General features: G+C 39.1%; 1 long non-coding RNA gene across 1 annotated transcript; it reads left to right on the top strand.

The window, feature by feature from the left end:
• The first annotated feature begins 7,863 nt into the window (after positions 1-7,863).
• LOC120438220 lies at positions 7,864-8,725 on the top strand. Its single transcript, XR_005611732.1, has 3 exons — positions 7,864-7,953; positions 8,427-8,520; positions 8,657-8,725. It is a non-coding gene; the product is annotated as an uncharacterized LOC120438220 (long non-coding RNA).
• The last annotated feature ends 11,627 nt before the right edge of the window (positions 8,726-20,352 follow it).

A 20,352-nucleotide genomic window follows, 5' to 3' on the forward strand; every position in this document is an offset into this window, starting at 1 on the left:
TTTCCTGATAACATTTACAATAATTGATTACACAGCAGTGGAGAGTAGACTTTATCAAAGTAGATGTCTTTCTGAAAGCGCTGTAACTAAGTTTAAGAATATAATCCACCCACTGTTATCATCTTCAATGCCCTGTACCAACACAGAGCAGAGCAGCTATCCGAACGCTACTCCAACAGAGGTCGATTATCTTGTTAATAATTTTACCTCCTCACTACGCATCGACTCTGGATACTGTAGCTCCTGTGAAAACTAAGGCCTCAAATCAGAAGTACCTGACTCCGTGGTATAATTCTCAAACACGTAGCCTAAAGCAGATAACTCGTAAACTGGAGAGGAAATGGCGTGTCACAAATTTAGAGGATCATCATTTAGCCTGGAGAAATAGTTTGCTGCTTTATAAGAAAGCCCTCCATAAAGCCAGAACATCTTACTATTCGTCACTGACTGAAGAAAATAAGAACAACCCCAGGTTTCTCTTCAGCACTGTAGCCAGGCTGACAAACAGTCAGAGCTCTACTGAGCCAACAATCCTTTAACGTTAACTAGTAATGACTTCATGAACTTCTTCACAAATAAAATTCTTATCATTAGAGAAAAAATTACCAATAATCATCCCACAGATGTAATATTATCTACAGCTACTCTTAGTACAACTGATGTTAAGTTAGAGTCTTTTTCTCTAATTGATCTTTCTGAGTTAACTTCAATAATTACTTCCCCCAAACCATCAACGTGTCTTTTAGACCCCATTCCTACAAAAATGCTCAAAGAAGTCCTGCCATTAATTAATTCTTCGATCTTAAATATGATCAACTTATCTCTAATAATCGGCTATGTACCACAGGCCTTCAAGGTGGCTGTAGTTAAACCTTTACTCAAAAATCCATCTCTAGACCCAGCAGTCTTAGCTAATTATAGGCCAATCTCCAACCTTCCTTTCATATCAAACATCCTTGAAAGAGTAGTTGTCAAACAGCTAACTGATCATCTGCAGAGGAATGGCTTATTTGAAGAGTTTCAGTCAGGTTTCAGAGCTCATCACAGCACAGAAACAGCTTTAGTGAAGGTTACAAATGATCTTATGGCCTCTGACAGTGGACTCATCTCTGTGCTTGCCCTGCTAGACCTTAGTGCTGCGTTTGATACTGTTGATCATAATATCCTATTAGAGCGATTAGAACATGCTGTAGGTATTACAGGTACTGCACTGCAGTGGTTTGCATCATATCTATCTAATAGACTCCAATTTGTGCATGTAAATGGAGAGTCCTCTTCACACACTAACGTCAATTATGGAGTTCCACAGGGTTCAGTGTTAGGACCAATTCTGTTTACATTATACATGCTTCCCTTAGGCAGCATCATTAGAAGACATAGTATACATTTTCACTGCTATGCAGATGACACGCAGCTCTATCTGTCCATGAAGCCAGGTAACACACACCAATTAGTTAAACTGCAGGAATGTCTTAAAGACATAAAGACCTGGATGGCCGCTAACTTTCTGCTTCTTAATTCAGATAAAACTGAGGTTATTGTACTCGGCCCTGAAAATCTTAGAAATATGGTATCTAACCAGATTCTTAATCTGGATGGCATTACCTTGGCCTCCAGTAACACTGTGAGGAACCTTGGAGTCATTTTTGACCAGGACATGTCCTTCAACGCACATATTAAACAAATATGTAAGACTGCTTTCTTCCATTAGCGCAACATCTCTAAAATTAGAAATATCCTGTCTCAGAGTGATGCTGAAAAACTAGTTCATGCATTTATTACTTCCAGGCTGGACTACTGTAATTCATTATTATCAGGATGTCCTAAAAACTCGATTTCTCCTGTTATGGCTTCCCTTCATTGGCTTCCTGTTAAATCCAGAATTGAATTCAAAATCCTGCTCCTCACATACAAGGTCTTAAATAATCAGGCCCCATCTTATCTTAATGACCTTGTAGTACCATATCACCCTATTAGAGCACTTCGCTCTCGCACTGCAGGCCTACTGGTTGTTCCTTGAGTATTTAAAAGTAGAATGGGAGGGAGAGCCTTCAGTTTTCAGGCCCCTCTTCTGTGGAACCAGCTTCCAGTTTGGATTCGGGAGACAGACACTATCTCTACTTTCAAGATTAGGCTTAAAACTTTCCTTTTTGTTAAAGCATATAGTTAGGGCTGGACCAGGTGACCCTGAATCCTCCCTTAGTTATGCTGCAATAGACGTAGGCTGCCGGGGATTCCCATGATGAGTTTTTCCTTTCCAGTCACCTTTCTCACTCACTATGTGTTAATAGACCTCTCTGCATCGAATCATATCTGTTATTAATCTCTGTCTCTCTTCCACAGCATGTCTTTATCCTGTCTTCCTTCTCTCACCCCAACCGGTCGCAGCAGATGGCCCCGCCCCTCCCTGAGCCTGGTTCTGCCGGAGGTTTCTTCCTGTTAAAAGGGAGTTTTTCCTTCCCACTGTCGCCAAAGTGCTTGCTCATAGGGGGTCATATGATTGTTGGGTTTTTCTCTGTACCTATGAAGCGCCTTGAGGCGACTTTTGTTGTGATTTGGCGCTATATAAATAAAATTGAATTGAATTGAATTGAATTTGTTTTTAACAATAGGGTTGTGAAAATGAAGTTCTCACAGGACACTGTGGAATCTTTTGAAGTACTTAGTGCACACACACACACACACATATTGTAACGATGGTTAAATGTTATTTTACAGTGACATGTTGGTTATCTCTGCACACTGTTGTTATTTCTTTAAGATACATGTTTGGTTGTGCTGCAGGAAAAAGGGAGTTAATGTGTGGAGGAAGGGGAGGGGGGTCCTTGTTGTTGTGTGTGACTGTGCGGGGCTGAAGTGAGGGGTTGTACGAGAGCATTCTCCCCGGAGTTAACGGCCCGTTTGCCTATGTCACCGAATAAACGGACAAACTGAGACCAAAACGTCTGGTTCTTGAGAACGTTACAATATGTATATACATATATATAGATATATATAGATATATATAAATCACTTAATGGTTTTGCCTGAGTGTGATTTTAATGTATAATTACAAACAGCAAAATATTAAAATTTGATCTTACTTGATTTGCTTGATGTCATAAGTTCTAGTTAGACTTGCCTGAAGACTGTGACTGGCTCTTTAAATATCTTATGGCACACCTGTAATCAAATGAGTTTCAGTGTCTTCATAAATGCTTTGCATAGTGTGTAAATAAAAAGACCTTCAGATTTACAGGAAGCTTTAGAAACAAAACAAATTGGCGGACTATATCAGGTACGTACTCAGGTATGTCTCTGATTATAAATTATTTTTATAAATCAATTATTAACTTTCTTTACTTCTTGGTACTTGTTGTTACTGGTTACAAAATTTAGTAGTAAATTTTAAATGGATATGCTGTAGTTTAGAAAATTGAGTTTAAGGTTGCTGTTTTGCTTCTTTTCTTTCCAGACTTCTAAGCTATGGGTCATAAAACTCTCATTTGTGCAGGTACATCCAAGCAGTGAAAACTCATTTTTGTGAATTGATTTAAAGAATGATAATAAGAGAGTTAACTAAAGAGTAAACAATGTTTAACTATGTTGCAGTTCTACTCTTAAAAACTCATTACAAGAGAAAAACACCCAACATTTGCATTAATACATTAATGATGTTTTGTTATTGTTTAAAAAACATTTGGTGAAGGAGTTGAAAAACTGCATTGAATACTATACTGAAAATATTATTATTGAGAGATTTTTGAAACAAACACTAAGATGGATCTATAGGCATTCAAATGCTGCAATCCTGGAAGCATCTTTTCTGGGTTGAAACAAGCAGTGGCACCTAGTCACAGAGATTTTTAGTTTAGCAACATTCAGTGGATGAGTTCTAGTCATTCGACTTGTTTTTTTGTTGCAGGAATTTTCATAATGCATTTGATGACAACCACCAGAACTGCACTGCTTTCAGCAGGTTCCAGTATAACAGGCAAGTAAGCATGCACCTCAGCAACCCAATCAGTGTTTTGTTTTTTTAAAGCACATTTTTGATCATTGATAAAGTCAACTGGATTTCATTACAATTGTATTGCACATGTAATCATGGAGATTTTGGGGTGATTTGTAATGACACTGTATCAATACATTATCATAGTTAAATGGAAATTGTAATAAATTTAAATTAGTTCCACGTGTAAGAAGTCTGTGAGTTTACAAGTGATTATTTTATTACTACTATATTTATTTTTACACTTTTGAGAATTATTGTGATAGGGTTTTCTTCACAGAATGAAAAGCATGTAAAACATGACTGAGCTATGAATCATCAAAGAGTGAAATAGTAAAATTAGAGGTGGATAAAAGTAGTAAGATTAGTTAAACTCCAAAATTTCTTTTTTTATTTCAAGCTAAGAGGACACAGTGAACTAAATAATTGGCCAGCATTATTTGCTGATATGTTTCTGACTGAATATTCCTGAGACACACTAGGTTAGCATTTTCATCAGATTTGCCACAACCAATAAATATTTTACAATTCTAGACTGCACTCATCCAGGTTGGAGAACAAATTCTCAATAACAGATCGGGATATTTGTGCAGGCCATGCGCTGACTTTATTAGGTACATCTTGCTAGTACCAGATTTGAACCCATTTGGACGACTCACTGGCTCTTGGCTCTTTGTGATGGAGCAGCAACCTGTCCAGAGTGTAACCCGCCCTTCCTATGAAATATGAGGATGTACGGATGTTAAAAATCACCTTAAATTATATTTTTGAAAAATGCATTTAAGATAATTCCAGTAATAAGTATAAAATGAAATCATGTATTCTTTTTTTAATTAAAGGAACATTTGTTAGCATTTTCCAAACACAGTACCCCAACTTTTAAATGCTTAAAATTTTGACCATTAAAAACTCATTATTTTCATCTCTTAAAACTGGGTACCCTCTAAACATTAAAAAAACACACACACACCCAAATTGAATGAAACAATGCTGAGACAAGGTTATTTGAACAGACTGAAAAAACGGTATTATGAAATGAAACCAGTTATAGGACGAGACACAAAGCATATCTTTATTGTGTATTCCTGTTGGTAGGTTTAATTAGAATAGTCAGGTTTGTAGTTATGCATGACAAACTTGATGTTCGTTGTTGATGCAGTTTGTCTGTTTTCATTGAAGAATGAAAGGTTAACCTGTTGGGTTTTTTTTTTTTTAGTACATCAACAGTATCACTTCATCAATAAATCCCTGACCTGGTATGAGGCTCAGAGCTTCTGCAAATTAAAGTACACCGACTTAGCCACCATAAATGACATGGATGATGAAAACCGGCTGATCAACACACTGGGCAGTAATGTGACATCGTCATGGATTGGACTTTACAATGGACAGACCAACAGGTGGCTGTGGTCTGATGGCAGCGGCATAGCGAGCTTCACCCAGTGGAGCCCTGATGAACCAAACAACTCTGAAGGCATTGAGTCATGTGGAGAGATGTATGATAACGGCCTCTGGAATGATGCTTATTGTGGATTTGCCATGGCTTATGTGTGTTATGAAAGTGAGTAAATGACACACTGATTTTTGTAAATGTAAACTGATGTAATTACACACAGTTATCAAAATTAACAAAACTTAAAGGTGTTTAATATGAATTATTTGATCATGAATTTATAATGCTTACATCTTAAACAAGACAGGAAAAGTCTTCATCTGAGTAGCACACAAAACAATGGCATAGGTGTGGTTCTTTTAAATGTATACATATATATGAATACGTACTTTACACAATCAAAATAATTGAGGGCCTTTTTTTAATATAACCCCCCCCCACCCCACACAGAGACACACACACACACACACACACACACACAAATAATAATAATTAAACAAATCACACTGAAGAGAAAGTCTTTAAGAACTTTAAGACCAATTCTACTAACTTCAAAATGAATACTAGTATTTATTTTAACATCTCATTGTGCAAAAACTGATACTTTTCTTAAAAAGAAGTCATTAAAGTTCTAATTCTGTGTCTATAAGACAATGTCCTGCTTATGTATATTCAATTCATCCTATTTATAAGGAAAGTTCTGGTTGTTATCCAATGTGATTTTTTTAGACGTAACAAAGCAAGCCTAAGTTTTCCATCAGTATTTATATGAACAAACGTCATGGCCTTGATGATCATAAATCTGACTCTAAATCTCTTACCTGGGCCCGTATCCCTAAAGAATCTTTGTGCAAAAAGTGGCTCCTAGCGGCCAAATTCTAAGAAAATTCTCAGAGTCATGACGTTTTCTTAGAATTTCCCCTAAAAGTGACACGACAATCCCAGTTAATATAAAAGCTATTCCTCAAGATTCCTAGCGCTTAAAAGGGCTCCTAAGGCGAGATCTGCTAAGAGCAGGGAAGAGGACTTTTAGTGGCTTAAGAGTTCCCCTAAGCAGCTGCACAAAATGGCCAACAGAAGAGGCAGGAGAGATACCTTTATGTTCGTTCACCAACTGGGCCAGCAACAAACCTTGCTCCTCAGTCCAGTTCGGCTTGCGAGTCCTTTTTTTCTCCATTTTCTGTGTTTGTAGGATATTTGTTAACAAGCCTTTATAAATAGACCAGCCAGCAATCACAGACATTGATAAAAGCTGAGCCGTGTTACCCTCGTTAAGACCACACTGGACTTGTAACGTTGTGATTTCTACTTCATTAGGGACAGCCCCTTGAGATAGGCCATGTTGTTTTCAATGGGGTCCATATGGGAGTGAAAGTACAAAATATGCCAGCTGGGATATTGATATGAGCAAATAAGACACGAATCATTATTTGAACAGGGTGTAATGAGTTTAAGTTTTCACATATTTTATTCTAATGTTAGGCTATAACCCCTACAGCTTACTATTCATTTTCCAGATATTTTCTTGAATGTGAAATATTATTTACAATTACAGTCAGCATAAGATTAGAGTGTATAATTATGTTTATTGATTTGAGGGTACATCCTTTGCTCATTCTCACCAAAAGCTCATTTCCATCAAACTTGTAGGATCAACCAATCACGGCTTTTGAAATGATGACTCATACCTAGCAACGGGGTCAACCACACCTCCTCACTAAGATAGGATTTTCCATCCATTCCTTGCTCAGAATTCACTGAAAATGTTCTGGAATCACTTCTAAGCTAAAACTCCTGGCAAGGAATTTTTAGGTTAAGTTAGGAGCTCTCTGAGAGGATTCTCAGAATCTTTAGGGATACGGGCCCTGGTTTCTACTTTTCTTGGCAGAAAAAAAGATGTCTAATTCCATTTTACTTCTCTGTCATTTGTTTTTAGTTCAGCAGGATGGCAGTAAGAACTACGTCTATTACACACAGGGACAAACCTGGCAGAACAGTCAAGATCTATGCAGACAGAAGCACACTGACCTGGCATGTGTGCATACAGAACAGGAGAATTTAGCGACTGGTGCATTTTCCAACTCAGTGTGGTTCGGTCTGTTTAAAGATTCCTGGTACTGGTCAGATGGAACAAAGACCTCCTTCAGGTACTGGAAAAGAGGTGGAACTTATAGTGGAAACTGTGTTTCAGTGGAAGGAACACAGCAGGGACGCTGGATACCAGCTGACTGTAACCAGAAAGCAACATTCATGTGTCAAGGAGGTAAGTTCCTGAAATACAAAAGTAATAAATGAGTTCCTAGAAAAATGTGATTTTTTTAATTAGGTGTCAAAACTTGGATAGAAAAATAATAATATTCATAATAAGTATCGCAATCAACACAACAGCTTTCTTCTTCCTTTCCTGGATGTAAGAGCATGCATCAAGACAGTCTTAATAATGGCTCACATTATATTTCTGTGTTTGTATTCTGCAGGTCTCAAGCTAAAGAAGATGGTCATAATGATGAAGGTGCAGTCTGATGTGGATCTCACTGACTCCACTACTTCCAGTCTAATCCTACAGAAGGTACAAACGTAGATTGAAGGGTCATGATTTCATTTTTGTTCTACCAGGGGAAACTGGTTGTCCAGCAAGAGTTCATAAAATAACAGTAAACACAAAATGAACCAAAACTACCAACAACAAAAATAATACCAGTAAGCAAAACGTCTTCAGTAGTGTCAGAAATATAATAAGAGTAATATTTTTTTCATTAAGCACATCAGAAGCACTCTGTTATTTATGACCTGTCTGAATTGTATTCTATTTTTAGAAATTCATACATTATGTTCTGTGTGCATTTGTTTTTGAAAGCAATAGAGACTGTTACTAAATATTTAAATTCAACGCTTAAGTATCTCCTCAAAGTCCAACTGATGATTTAAAAATGGTTTAGTTATTATAGTTATCTGAATGTTACACAGACAGGTATAAAGCTGTGTGCTACATCTGGAGAGTATGTCAAACAATTCTTTTCTTTGATCGTGTTTTTCTTTTAGTTGGAGACAATCCTGAGTGAACAAGGGCTGACTGATGTCCAACTTAAATATGAACGTGTATTTCAACCTCAGTTGAAGACCACTGAGAACACGGGTACGAGAGGCCTCCCTACAGGGAGCATATATCATGCTAACCTTAATATGAAACATACCAATCATTTTGTGCTAAGTAATTTAGTAAAAGAACAAATAAACAATCAGTGAAAAGGTTTTATTTCCTCTCTTCACAGGATGCTGAGTGCAGAAGTGCCAATGTCGTTTTACTGCAACATTAGTGGTTATAGTGGTTTGTAGAGCTGATGGATGGAAACAGATTATTTAAAGATTGTTGCTTTCCTCAGTAAATTTATTGACCCTATACTTGTGTAGTTCATAACAGCTGATGTATATTCTAACCTACGTTATTAAGCAGAGTAAACTTCTTACAAACACTGGATCTTGTCTCCAATTTCCCACTTAAGATTTTTGGTCATAATATTGTAACTATAGATGGGAAATAGTTATTATGTAATATAATATTAAATATTGCATTAATTTGAATTCAAATTCAAATCACTTTCAAACTTTGCAAAATAAAGCACTTAAACGGCAATGTCCAAAGCAGTGGAAGACACATTTTTCAAAGATCAGCTTTAAAAAAAATGTATAATAAAAAGTTTGCTTCTTCCAGTCAGTCAAAAAAAAATATTTATAGTTGTAGCCAGACTGCTCTATTACCTTGCTAGTGAATTGAGACAGCCACCTCTCCTAATCATGTTTATGGAGGCGTGTGGTCTGTCTACAATAAAATAACTTTTTGAATGCTGAACCTTCTTATCCAGTGTTTTTCTTTGATATTTCTTTCCATGCAGTCCCCCACATCAGTTCTTGTTTTGCTTTTTGACCTTTGATCCAATATCTAAATCAAAAAAACATATATGTATATGTTTTCTTTGTTGTTTTGTTTTTTTAGATATCTAAAGTTATTCTCACACTTGTCTGATGATGCAAGTCTTAGATGATGCAAACTCAACTTGCACTGGATACTGCATTTGTCATATCTTTTATAACATGTTATAAAGTGAGTGAGTGTATCAGACGGATGGCTAGGGTTGAGCATTTTTAAGACAAAGTTAGAGAAGCAAGACATGTACATAGGAGAGTTAGTGGATATTTTGGACAACTGATGTTGAAGATGGATTTTTTAATCCATTAAAGCATTTTTCCTAAAATGGCTTACCTTACATACAGTGGCTTGCAAAAGTATTCGGCCCCCTTGAACTTTTCCACATTTTGTCACATTACAGCCACAAACATGAATCAATTTTATTGGAATTCCAGGTGAAAGACCAATACAAAGTGGTGTACACGTGAGAAGTGGAACAAAAATCATACATGATTCCAAACATTTATTACAAATAAATAACTGAAAAGTGGGGTGTGCGTAATTATTCACCCCCCTGAGTCAATACTTTGTAGAACCACCTTTTGCTGCAATTACAACTGCCAGTCTTTTAGGGTATGTCTCTACCAGCTTTGCACATCTAGAGACTGAAATCCTTGCACATTCTTCTTTGCAAAACAGCTCCACAACTGCCCTGTGACGGCCTCACAGGTTGTCTCAGAGAATATTGGGAGCAACAACACCATGAAGTCCAAAGAACACACCAGACAGGTCAGAGATAAAGTTATTGAGAAATTTAAAGCAGGCTTAGGCTACAAAAAGATTTCCCAAGCCTTGAACATCCCACGGAGCACTGTTCAAGAGATCATTCAGAAATGGAAGGAGTATGGCACAACTGTAAACCTACCAAGACAAGGCCGTCCACCTAAACTCACAGGCCGAACAAGGAGAGCGCTGATCAGAAATGCAGCCAAGAGGCCCATGGTGACTCTGGACGAGCTGCAGAGATCTACAACTCAGGTGGGGAATCTGTCCATAGGACAACTATTAGTCGTGCACTGCACAAAGTTGGTCTTTATGGAAGAGTCGCAAGAAGAAAGCCATTGTTAACAGAAAACCATAAAGCCCCGTTTGCAGTTTGCCACAAGCCATGTGGGGACACAGCAAACATGTGGAAGAAGGTGCTCTGGTCAGATGAGACCAAAATGGAACTTTTGGCCAAAATGCAAAACGCTATGTGTGGCGGAAAACTAACACTGCACATCACTCTGAACACACCATCCCCACTGTCAAATATGGTGGTGGCAGCATCATGCTCTGGGGTGCTTCTCTTCAGCAGGGACAGGAAGCTGGTCAGAGTTGATGGGAAGATGGATGGAGCCAAATACAGGGCAATCTTGGAAGAAAACCTCTTGGAGTCTGCAAAAGACTTGAGACTGGGGTGGAGGTTCACCTTCCAGCAGGACAACGACCCTAAACATAAAGCCAGGGCAACAATGGAATGGTTTAAAACAAAACATATCCATGTGTTAGAATGGCCCAGTCAAAGTCCAGATCTAAATCCAATCCAGAATCTGTGGCAAGATCTGAAAACTGCTGTTCACAAACGCTGTCCATCTAATCTGACTGAGCTGGAGCTGTTTTGCAAAGAAGAATGGGCAAGGATTTCAGTCTCTAGATGTGCAAAGCTGGTGGAGACATACCCTAAAAGACTGGCAGCTGTAATTGCAGCAAAAGGTGGTTCTACAAAGTATTGACTCAGGGGGCTGAATAATTACGCACACCCCACTTTTCAGTTATTTGTAAAAAATGTTTGGAATCATGTATGATTTTCGTTCCACTTCTCACGTGTACACCACTTTGTGTTGGTCTTTCACCTGGAATTCCAATAAAATTGATTCATGTTTGTGGCTGTAATGTGACAAAATGTGGAAAAGTTCAAGGGGGCCGAAAACTTTTGCAAGCCACTGTACTTACCTAAAAATGCTGCCAGGCATTTTAACATGATCATTTAAAACTATTATATGGTCATAATGGTCAAGCAATCGGTTGTTCTGCATCAAATAAGATGCCACACAAATTATTTGTGCCACTACAAAAAATAGCTTTTGTCAACTATAAGACAGAGGAACACATCAAAAGCCTGAAAGTAAGATATGAATCACTCCCCCTGTTTTCCACTTGAAGACAATATTTACATTGCAAACTGACTTTGGTTTTTTATTGGATCCCAAAACTTCCCTCCTCTTCCCAAACATCCAAATGAACTAAATTTTAACTGAACTATTTTTCTTATCCCAGGGTGGAGCTATTCTACAGCAGATATCCGTAATGATTTTTTTAAATAACTGGGTATGCAAGTTTGAATTTGTTTAGGATTTTAAAGAAGTTAATAGTATTAATATTTTTTTATGTTTCTCTAAAAGTTAGTCCACCAATATGTTTAAGTTGTATTACTACTTGTAATACTAGAATGTAATTGTAGCTGATGGTTCACAGTAGATGTAGATGGCCTCTTTTACTCTTCTTTCAGACTAGACTGCATTTTAAAATTATGAAATCCATATGTTATTACTCTTAAGACATCTACATGATACATATTTTAAAAATCATACTATTTGTCACGGCGAGTGAGATGAGCCGTGTGGAAAATAATAAAGGAGGATCCAATCGCAGGCAAGAATGAAGGTGAGAGGGTGGTTTATTAAACACAAAATGAAATGGACAAAACAGCAAACGGGACCGAAACTTATCTAAACTGAGAACAACTAAACTACTGACACAAACCAGGACCTGAACATGAAGGAGGATGAGCGGAGGTAGCAGGCGACGGACAACAGGGAGACACACAGATGAAGCAGGGTGGATACGCAGACCGACCAGCAACTACAAACACAGAAGACGCGACTTAAATACACACAGAAACACAGGGAGATTACACACAGGTGGGGAACACAGCTGGGAGTAATCAACAAGACAAGACAGGGGTAAAACTGAGCACACTCACATGAGACGCGGACCTTCACAATAAAACAGGAAACGAGAACACTACACCAAGACGCAAACCTGACACTGAGAGACAGAAAATGACACATGGAACTAAACCCACACAAAACATGAGAACACAAATCCTAAATACCAATAAACAGAAACATGGAACTCCAATAACAATAATCATCACCATCACCACAAAATGAGAAAACAATCCAAAACACCAAGATAACTGAAACACAAAGTGGCAGAGAAACATAAAGAACAATCCATAATACAAAAGTAAACCAAAATATAATAAACTCAAAATACTGGGTCCAAACTGACCCAGAACCGTGACAGTACCCCAAGGGGCGGGCTCCCGACAGCCCCAAACAAACAACAAAACAGAGCACCAGACCAGGGCGGGCGGAGGGGGTCAAGGACGGAGGGTCCGAAACAAAAAACAAGGAGCACAAGAGTCCAAAAACATGAAAACAGTTCAAGAACACAGGAAAACAGATCAAAACCAAAACCAATCTAGAGCTCAACAAGAGTCCATGAACAGGTCAGGAGGTCGACCTGGAGGTCGACAACACGAGAGCCAAAACAGTTCAGGGGGCCGGCCGTGCAACGGGCAAACAGTTCAGGGGGCCGACCGTGCACACGGCAGCAGCGGCGACGGGCAAACACTTCTGGAGGCCGACCGTGCACACGGCAGCAGCGGCAGCACCGGGCAAACACTTCTGGAGGCCGACCGTGCACACGGCAGCAGCGGCAGCGCCGGCAAAACCAATCAGGAGGCCGACCACTTGGAAGGCAGTGGCGGCCACTGCGCAGGTCCAGAGGTCGGCCGCGATGCCAGCGGTGGTGACGAACTCTGTCCGGAGGCCGTCCTCGACGGCCATGATGCCAACTTAGAGGCCTGGAAAGCGGCCGGCAGAGACGAGGCGGAACAAGACAAGCTGGGTGCCATGGCGGTGTGGCAACCGCAGGACCAGACGAGGCAGGCCCAGACCTGGACGAGGCAGGACCAGACGTGGCAGGACCAGGCAAAGGCGAAGCTGAAGCTGGGCCAGGCGTGGACGAAGACACGGAGGCTGGGCCAGGCGTGGACGAAGACACGGAGGCTGGGCCAGACGAAGGCGGAGCAGAAGCCGGACCAGGCATGGATGAAGACACGGAGGCCGGACCTGACGGCAGCGGGACGGCTGCGGAACCTGACGGCAGCGGGACGGCTGCGGGCGGTGATATGGATGCTGCAGGAGATGATGCTGCAGGAGATGATGCAGAAGTCGCGGGGGATAGTTCAGCAGGTGACGGCTGAACAGACTTCCCCGGACCGTCAGCTGACATGAGGATGTGCTGGCTGGGTCCTCCAGGGCCCCCAGCAGACGTGGCATGAGGCTGGACGGGCTCCTCGGGCCCTCCAGCAGACGTGGCTTGAGGCTGGACGGGCGACTCTGGCCCTCCAGCTGACGACACTTGAAGCTGGACGGGCGACTCTGGCCCTCCAGCTGACGACACTTGAAGGTGGCTGGGTTCTCCCAAACCCCCAGCTGATGAAACTTCAGGCTGGCTGGGCTCCTCGGGCCCTCCAGCCGACGTGGCTTGAGACTGGACGGGCTCCTCGGGCCTTCCAATAAAGAAAAGAAAGAAAGAAATACTGCAGGCTGGACACTTATTCACAGGATGTGTACCTGTATTTTGAGTGTTCCTTTCACAGCGCAAAACTTTTGAACCAGACTATTAAAATTTTTCACAAAGGTAATATACTGCAATTAGCAGCAGACAACTTGAGTAAGCAAGCATGACTCTGGTCAGACTATGACTGCTGGGGAAGTGTAAAAGACGAAATTACCAATCGTTTTAAACGTAGCATTGAAACCCTGAGGGGAAAAAGTGGTCGGAGCATGAAACCCGGGCTGTTTGAGTGGAGGAAGAATGAGCTCTGCTAGATCTATATATTTACCAGCAATGATTTGTTGGCAAAGGTGAGTGGATACTGGAGAAGGTTTTGGAGCTGGTGGATTGGGAGGAGGAATTACTGAGGCCAGCAAAAACTGAACAGTGTTAGTTTGAAAAGAAGGCACCTGGGCTAAAAAGCTTGGCCATGTGCTGTTTGAAGCTTCCCAGCAGGAGGAAGAAAAAACTTTGGGTTGGAGGGATGTGTTGTTGGATACCCGGTTGTAGGGATGTTAGCTGAAGTATTGTAGAGAGAAACTGAGGTGGATGAGCTGCTGAGGAGGGAGCGCGGGATGTCGTGGCTGGATGCGGCAGTTGCTGGCTGGTGGGTGAGACTGCGAGTTGTCGGTTAACAAAATAAAACAAAAAAAAATTGAAAGAACTCTGCCTTGTTGTCGGTGAAAGCAAATGCCTATCTCTTTTAAAACTTGCTGCAGACGGGCTACAGTCCAGTCTGAAATCCTCAATGGGAAGGTGTCTTCGGGAGATCTCACCGGAGCGTGGGAACGGCGGTGTGTCCTCGGAGTTAGGCGCCGTGATGGGTCGAATTTCCAGGAAGCTCTGCGGGGCTGGAGACACATCTCAAAGCGATTAAGAGGGGAGCTTCACCGCGAAGTTTTGCTGGTATTGGATCTTCCTCTAATCAAAGTTCAGAGGTTATAGTTTTGCGGGAATGGAGAGCGAGCAGAGCCGCTGTATTGCTGAATCTGTCACAGCCAGCAGGCCGACACACAGGGAATAGGACTCAAGTACTTCTCCAAATAGTAATCCCATTACTTTACTGACTATTTTCAAATGTAATTAGTTACTTTATTACTTAATTACTTTTTAAAAATATGATGCACAACCTGAATATGACATGAAGCAATAGACCTTTCAGCCCAATTCTATTTTTTCTGCATAATCCATCATATAAAACTCAATCAAATGGAAAAGTCTCTTTTTAAAACTTGTTTTATTAGTTTTAATCTTTTAATTTTATGCACATTGCATCAAACAAAAATGTAATTATATGCAACTGTACTTTGATTTGAAGAAATTTCTTTAACATTTAAACCTATTTTCTGCATATAAAATAATTTTTTGTGTTTATACTCACTCCTTCAAATAGATGCAAGTAAAACACAGCAAAAAAATAAATAAAATCAAAGATTCAGTGGCACTAAGTCCTGTTGCTCTTAAATCTGTTTAGCAGGAGTGGTGCAGGTGGAGCATTGCCGGTGCCTCAGCGGTCATGTCAGCGTGGGATCCGGGGGTTTCTCTGTGAATTTCACATTCCCATGGCAGTGTGCTGGGTGCTTGCTCAGATTTGAAGTTCCCACGCAGACTGAACAGCGGACACTAATGTTGTTTTCACTTTTTAAGGAATCAAACTCAAAGTAAGGTCAGTACTTCCACGCACTCTATCCATTGTTGATCTGCACGTCTGTTACCACAGAGGTCACACGTGCTTACATCATTGTCATGAGACACTCTCACAAACAAAATCACAATTTAGTAACGATGTAACGCAGCTTGTTTACAGGAAAGTAACAGTAATCTAATTACTTTATTTGCAATAGTATTATTTGTAATAGTAATATTTGCAATACTTTACTCCTTACTTGAAAAAAGTAATCAGATTACAGTTACGTGTTACTGCCCATCTCTGGTTGTTAGTACAAACAACAGAAGTAACAATAGAAGTGAGTATTATTTTGACCTTCAGATGAATACAGTAAAATGATTCATTGTTGCCCTCATACAACACAAAAACTGAATATAAAGCCACATTATCAAATAGAACACATCTTTCCAACATCATCATGCTGAATGAAGTGTTACACAATCAAAATTTAATACAAAAGTTTAAACAATGAAAGGAAAAAATAACTGATTATACAGAGCATGAATAGTAGTCTAAGTTTCTAAGAAACTACTTTGTACAAAGTAAGGAAGCAAATCACAAACATTTGGAATGAAAACAAACACTGACACAAGCCATGCATGAAAATATAATTAATAAACATTTCAGAAAGTGTAAAAATAACCCTGTGCAGCAAGTGATGATGATTTAATTATTAATAACAGTAACATATCTACTGATATTGTTATTTAAATATGTTATATATTAAACAAAATATTTAATATATTTTAGATGTTCAGCTATGATGTCATAACTCAGTACTTGCTAAAACAGTATAATGTGATTGTTATGATTATGATTACAATAAAAGTCTTTAAAAAAAGGTTCATTACTTATCCTCCTGGTATTCAATTAAATATTTCCTCAACAGATTCAAAGTACTGCAGACACATATGAATTTTACAAGGTGATATCTGACATGGAACACTACACGATATGTTTAACGTATTTGTTTTCTTTTAGACAAACTAATTTTAAATATTTAATCAATAAAATCTTTTAGTAAGAAAATTTATTTTTAAAAAGCAGATTTTAGTCCACACAGCTTTAGTTAATACGAACTTTACAAAGTCCGTGTTGATTTCTTTTAATAGCCTCTCAGAGATAGTAGATCCTCCTCCTAACAATCACTCACCTCCTAACTGCTGTCAGTTAGAAGGGAAATATGGGGATGGGAAGTGACAAAGGTCCGATGGTTAAGAATTAAAGTGACTCTTCAGTCATGAGGAGAGGCTCCGACTACTGTTACATCTCATAGCTCAGCCAATTTTAACTGAAAGAATCACTCGCTCAACTCAAGAAGTACCCGCTGCACCTACATCACACCCACTTACTAGAGTGGAAGAGCAAAGCTACATTCAGTTCTTTGCTTTAAAAATGAGCACAAATGAATGAATGCCATCTTTCACTGGATTCATGAGCAACACTGAACATCTGTACAATGATCTCTGAGTCTGAAACAGATTTACAGCACATAAAAAGTACAAAAAAAGAGATCTAACAAAACACAATGAGTGATATAAGCTCAGGCTATCAGGATCATTGCTTTGAATGAAAAATATTCTCCTTTTCACTCAAAGTCTCCTGATTTTGTTAAGTTAATTTAATAAAAAGAAGATAAACTAGCTGAATTTGGATTTACATTACTGTAGTCAGAGCTCTCCTCTGGGTCACCACGTTGTGCTGTTGAGATGATCAAAAGAATCTATTTAAAAATAAACACCCTCTGTCATTATTAGTGATCATAATTATTATTTTCATGTTTATTATCACTTATTTTGTGTACTCACGTTTTTTTGTTAATGACTTTGAGCTGAATCCCAGAAGGGATAATTAACTTCTGGTCAACCTGAAAAAATAATGTTAACACTGATTTTATTGATAACCACAAAGCTTCTACAACTACTTTAAATTAATAAAAGTGTATCACAAACTCTGACTCATAGACACAATGATCACCTGCAGGTCAGAGAAAGTCAGTCACCTGATGTCTGTGATACTAACTTAAACACATTTAAAATAAATGTTATTGACTTGACTTTGTTTAATTCATCAGTGTCAAAGCTGCAGCAGATGTAATCAGTACAGTTGTCTTACAAAAAGCATCAGAATATTTTAAACTTGATGAAAGACTAACCGTGAAGAAAAGAGGAGTACACTGGCTGCTGGTTTTCATCCTGGCTGACCCTCTGGTCATCCGCAAAACCTTTATTACAAACTTTTAAAAAGGCCTTTGCTTTTACATGGTTATGTATTATACATTGCTGTTTCCACTTTTGGGCCACATACTACATCTGTGTGGTGCAAAAGTCTTGAGCCACCCCTCATCTCTTTATATGCAACAAAGACCTGACACAGCACCTGATGATGCATCTGAACCTTCAGCTGAATCTTTTACTGTTCAATGAAGCCTCATCAGAAATGGTCTCAGTGGCTGCGAAGAATTAATTAAGGAAGACAAACAAAGAAAAGGCTGAGGTACACAAAATGTCAAAAGAACTAGGCTAAAAATCAGTGGGAATGGCTCTGATGACACGATGAATACAAATTTGACATTGTTAGAGATCCTGTTAAAATTGATGAATTATGAACAGAGAAAAGTACCATCAGAGTTTGATCCACCATGAAATAACATTTGGAAAACATCTGACTTCTAAGTTGTTATTTATCCACATTGTTTTTATTTTATTTGCTAGATTTCCATTTATGTTTACATGTTTCAGTAGATCACTGCAACTTTTTCAAATTTTCTTAGCAAAATCACCTACCGCCTACTGGTGATGGCCAGAGGGGCTGATGGCACGATGTGGCAGCCTCACTTCTGTCAGTCTGCCCCAGGGCAGCTGTGGCTACAACTATAGCTTGTCTTCACCAGTGTGTGAATGTGAGAGTGAATGAATAGTGGAATTGTAAAGCGCTTTGAGGGTCCCGAAAAGCGCTATATAAATGCAATCCATCATTATTATTATTATCATTATTATTATTATTATTATAAAATATTAAGAAATGAGGGATGGCTCATGACCTGTGCACAGTACTGTATTTAAAGAGTAAAATATTTAATATCAGAAGAAAAACAACTCTTACCTTTTGAATTTGTGCAGCAATACAACAAGAACAGGAAGAACATGATAATGAGCATCAGTCTAAAGATCATCAGAACAACAAATGAAGAGCTTTCAGGATCGAGCACATCTGTTGTAAAAAAGAAACATTAACTGCTACCAGCTAGAAACTTAACCTCAGAAAATTAGTGTCAGTTTTGCAAAGAACAAAAATAAGCTGACACTGTACTTACACTGTGCTTATAAACACTAAAATAACAGCTTTAAAAATGCTTCTGTTCACAAGGACAATGGCATTTTACAGTAATATAATGTAGTGGATAAGAAGTCGGACTAGAACTAGATTCTGAATGTAACATAAAGATTGGCCTGTGTGATATCAAACTGAAGTATGTCACTCCAGTTTGTTGAAGACTGTAGAGAACTTTTCATTCTGTCTCTACACCTGTCGTCACTGTCATGGAGTTAAAAAAAACATTTTTAACTTTATGAATTCATTTTTCTTTGGACGTTTGCTAGTTCTCCCTTCACACTCCTGCTCAGTGTCTTCTCCAGGATCTCATATCTGATTATTATCTTGACTAGTCTGTATATTTGAGGCCAAATGTGTTGCAATAATCTCAAAAACTGTGAATCACTGATCCAGGCATAAAACTGAAAATATAAAACGTTTCTACATTTTGTCTTTCTATGACACTCAGTGATGAAAAGCTTACCATTTTTATCAATGATGAGTGGATCACTGTCCTCTGTGTAATAAACTGGGTTTCCTCTTCCTCCTCTGCACCTGTAGAGTCCTTCCTGTGAGACACTGATTTGTCCATCTGAAGGGAGCTGCATCTGCAACTGCATCTGAACTGCATCTTGTGTGGTCAGAGGTTCAGAGGAGTTCTCATCTCTGTACCAGTAGTATTTCCATCCAGATGATGATGAGTTCACTGAGCAGCTAAGGGTTACACTGCCCCCTACTGGAATGTCTCTCACATCAATAATTATTTGGGCCTTTGGGTGATCTGCTGTTGAGTTTAAACAAAGACAGAAAGAAAATAGATATTACACCACACACAGGCCAGGATTACACTACCCTGATGTTATGTGCCTTCATTTTGCATTTTTCTTCTGGTCTTCCTCCTCCAATTACCAAATTGTAACAGTGTGAGTATATGCAACATAGTGCAATGGCCCAAACTGTGTTAACACTGATGTCATTCCCTCTCACACACTCATTCCTCTAATACAGGGCTGTAATGCATTTTACGTAGTTTCATTTTGATGCTTCTTTTCATTTACAGACTGCGACAGGTTACTTTGGCTAGACAACTTCATCCTGCATCATGAGAAGAAATCAACACTTGCATCCTTTCCTGTAAGAGGAAAAAAAAAAATCCCGCTCTTCCCGCTGTAACTTCCTGCAGATCCCATTACACTTTTTTTTACCTTAGTATCAACATTTACACAAGACACACAAACACATACCCTCGTTCAGCTATCTTAGTGAGGACCTTCATTGACATAATGTTTTCCCTAACCCCTTACCCTAACCATAACCATTAAAAATGAATGCCTAACCTTGACCCTTAGCCTAAACCTAAACCTAACCATAATCTAATTGTAACCCTGACACTAAAACCACATTTT

This window comes from Oreochromis aureus, linkage group 3 (genome assembly GCF_013358895.1).
Source record: "Oreochromis aureus strain Israel breed Guangdong linkage group 3, ZZ_aureus, whole genome shotgun sequence".
Lineage (NCBI taxonomy): Eukaryota > Metazoa > Chordata > Actinopteri > Cichliformes > Cichlidae > Oreochromis > Oreochromis aureus.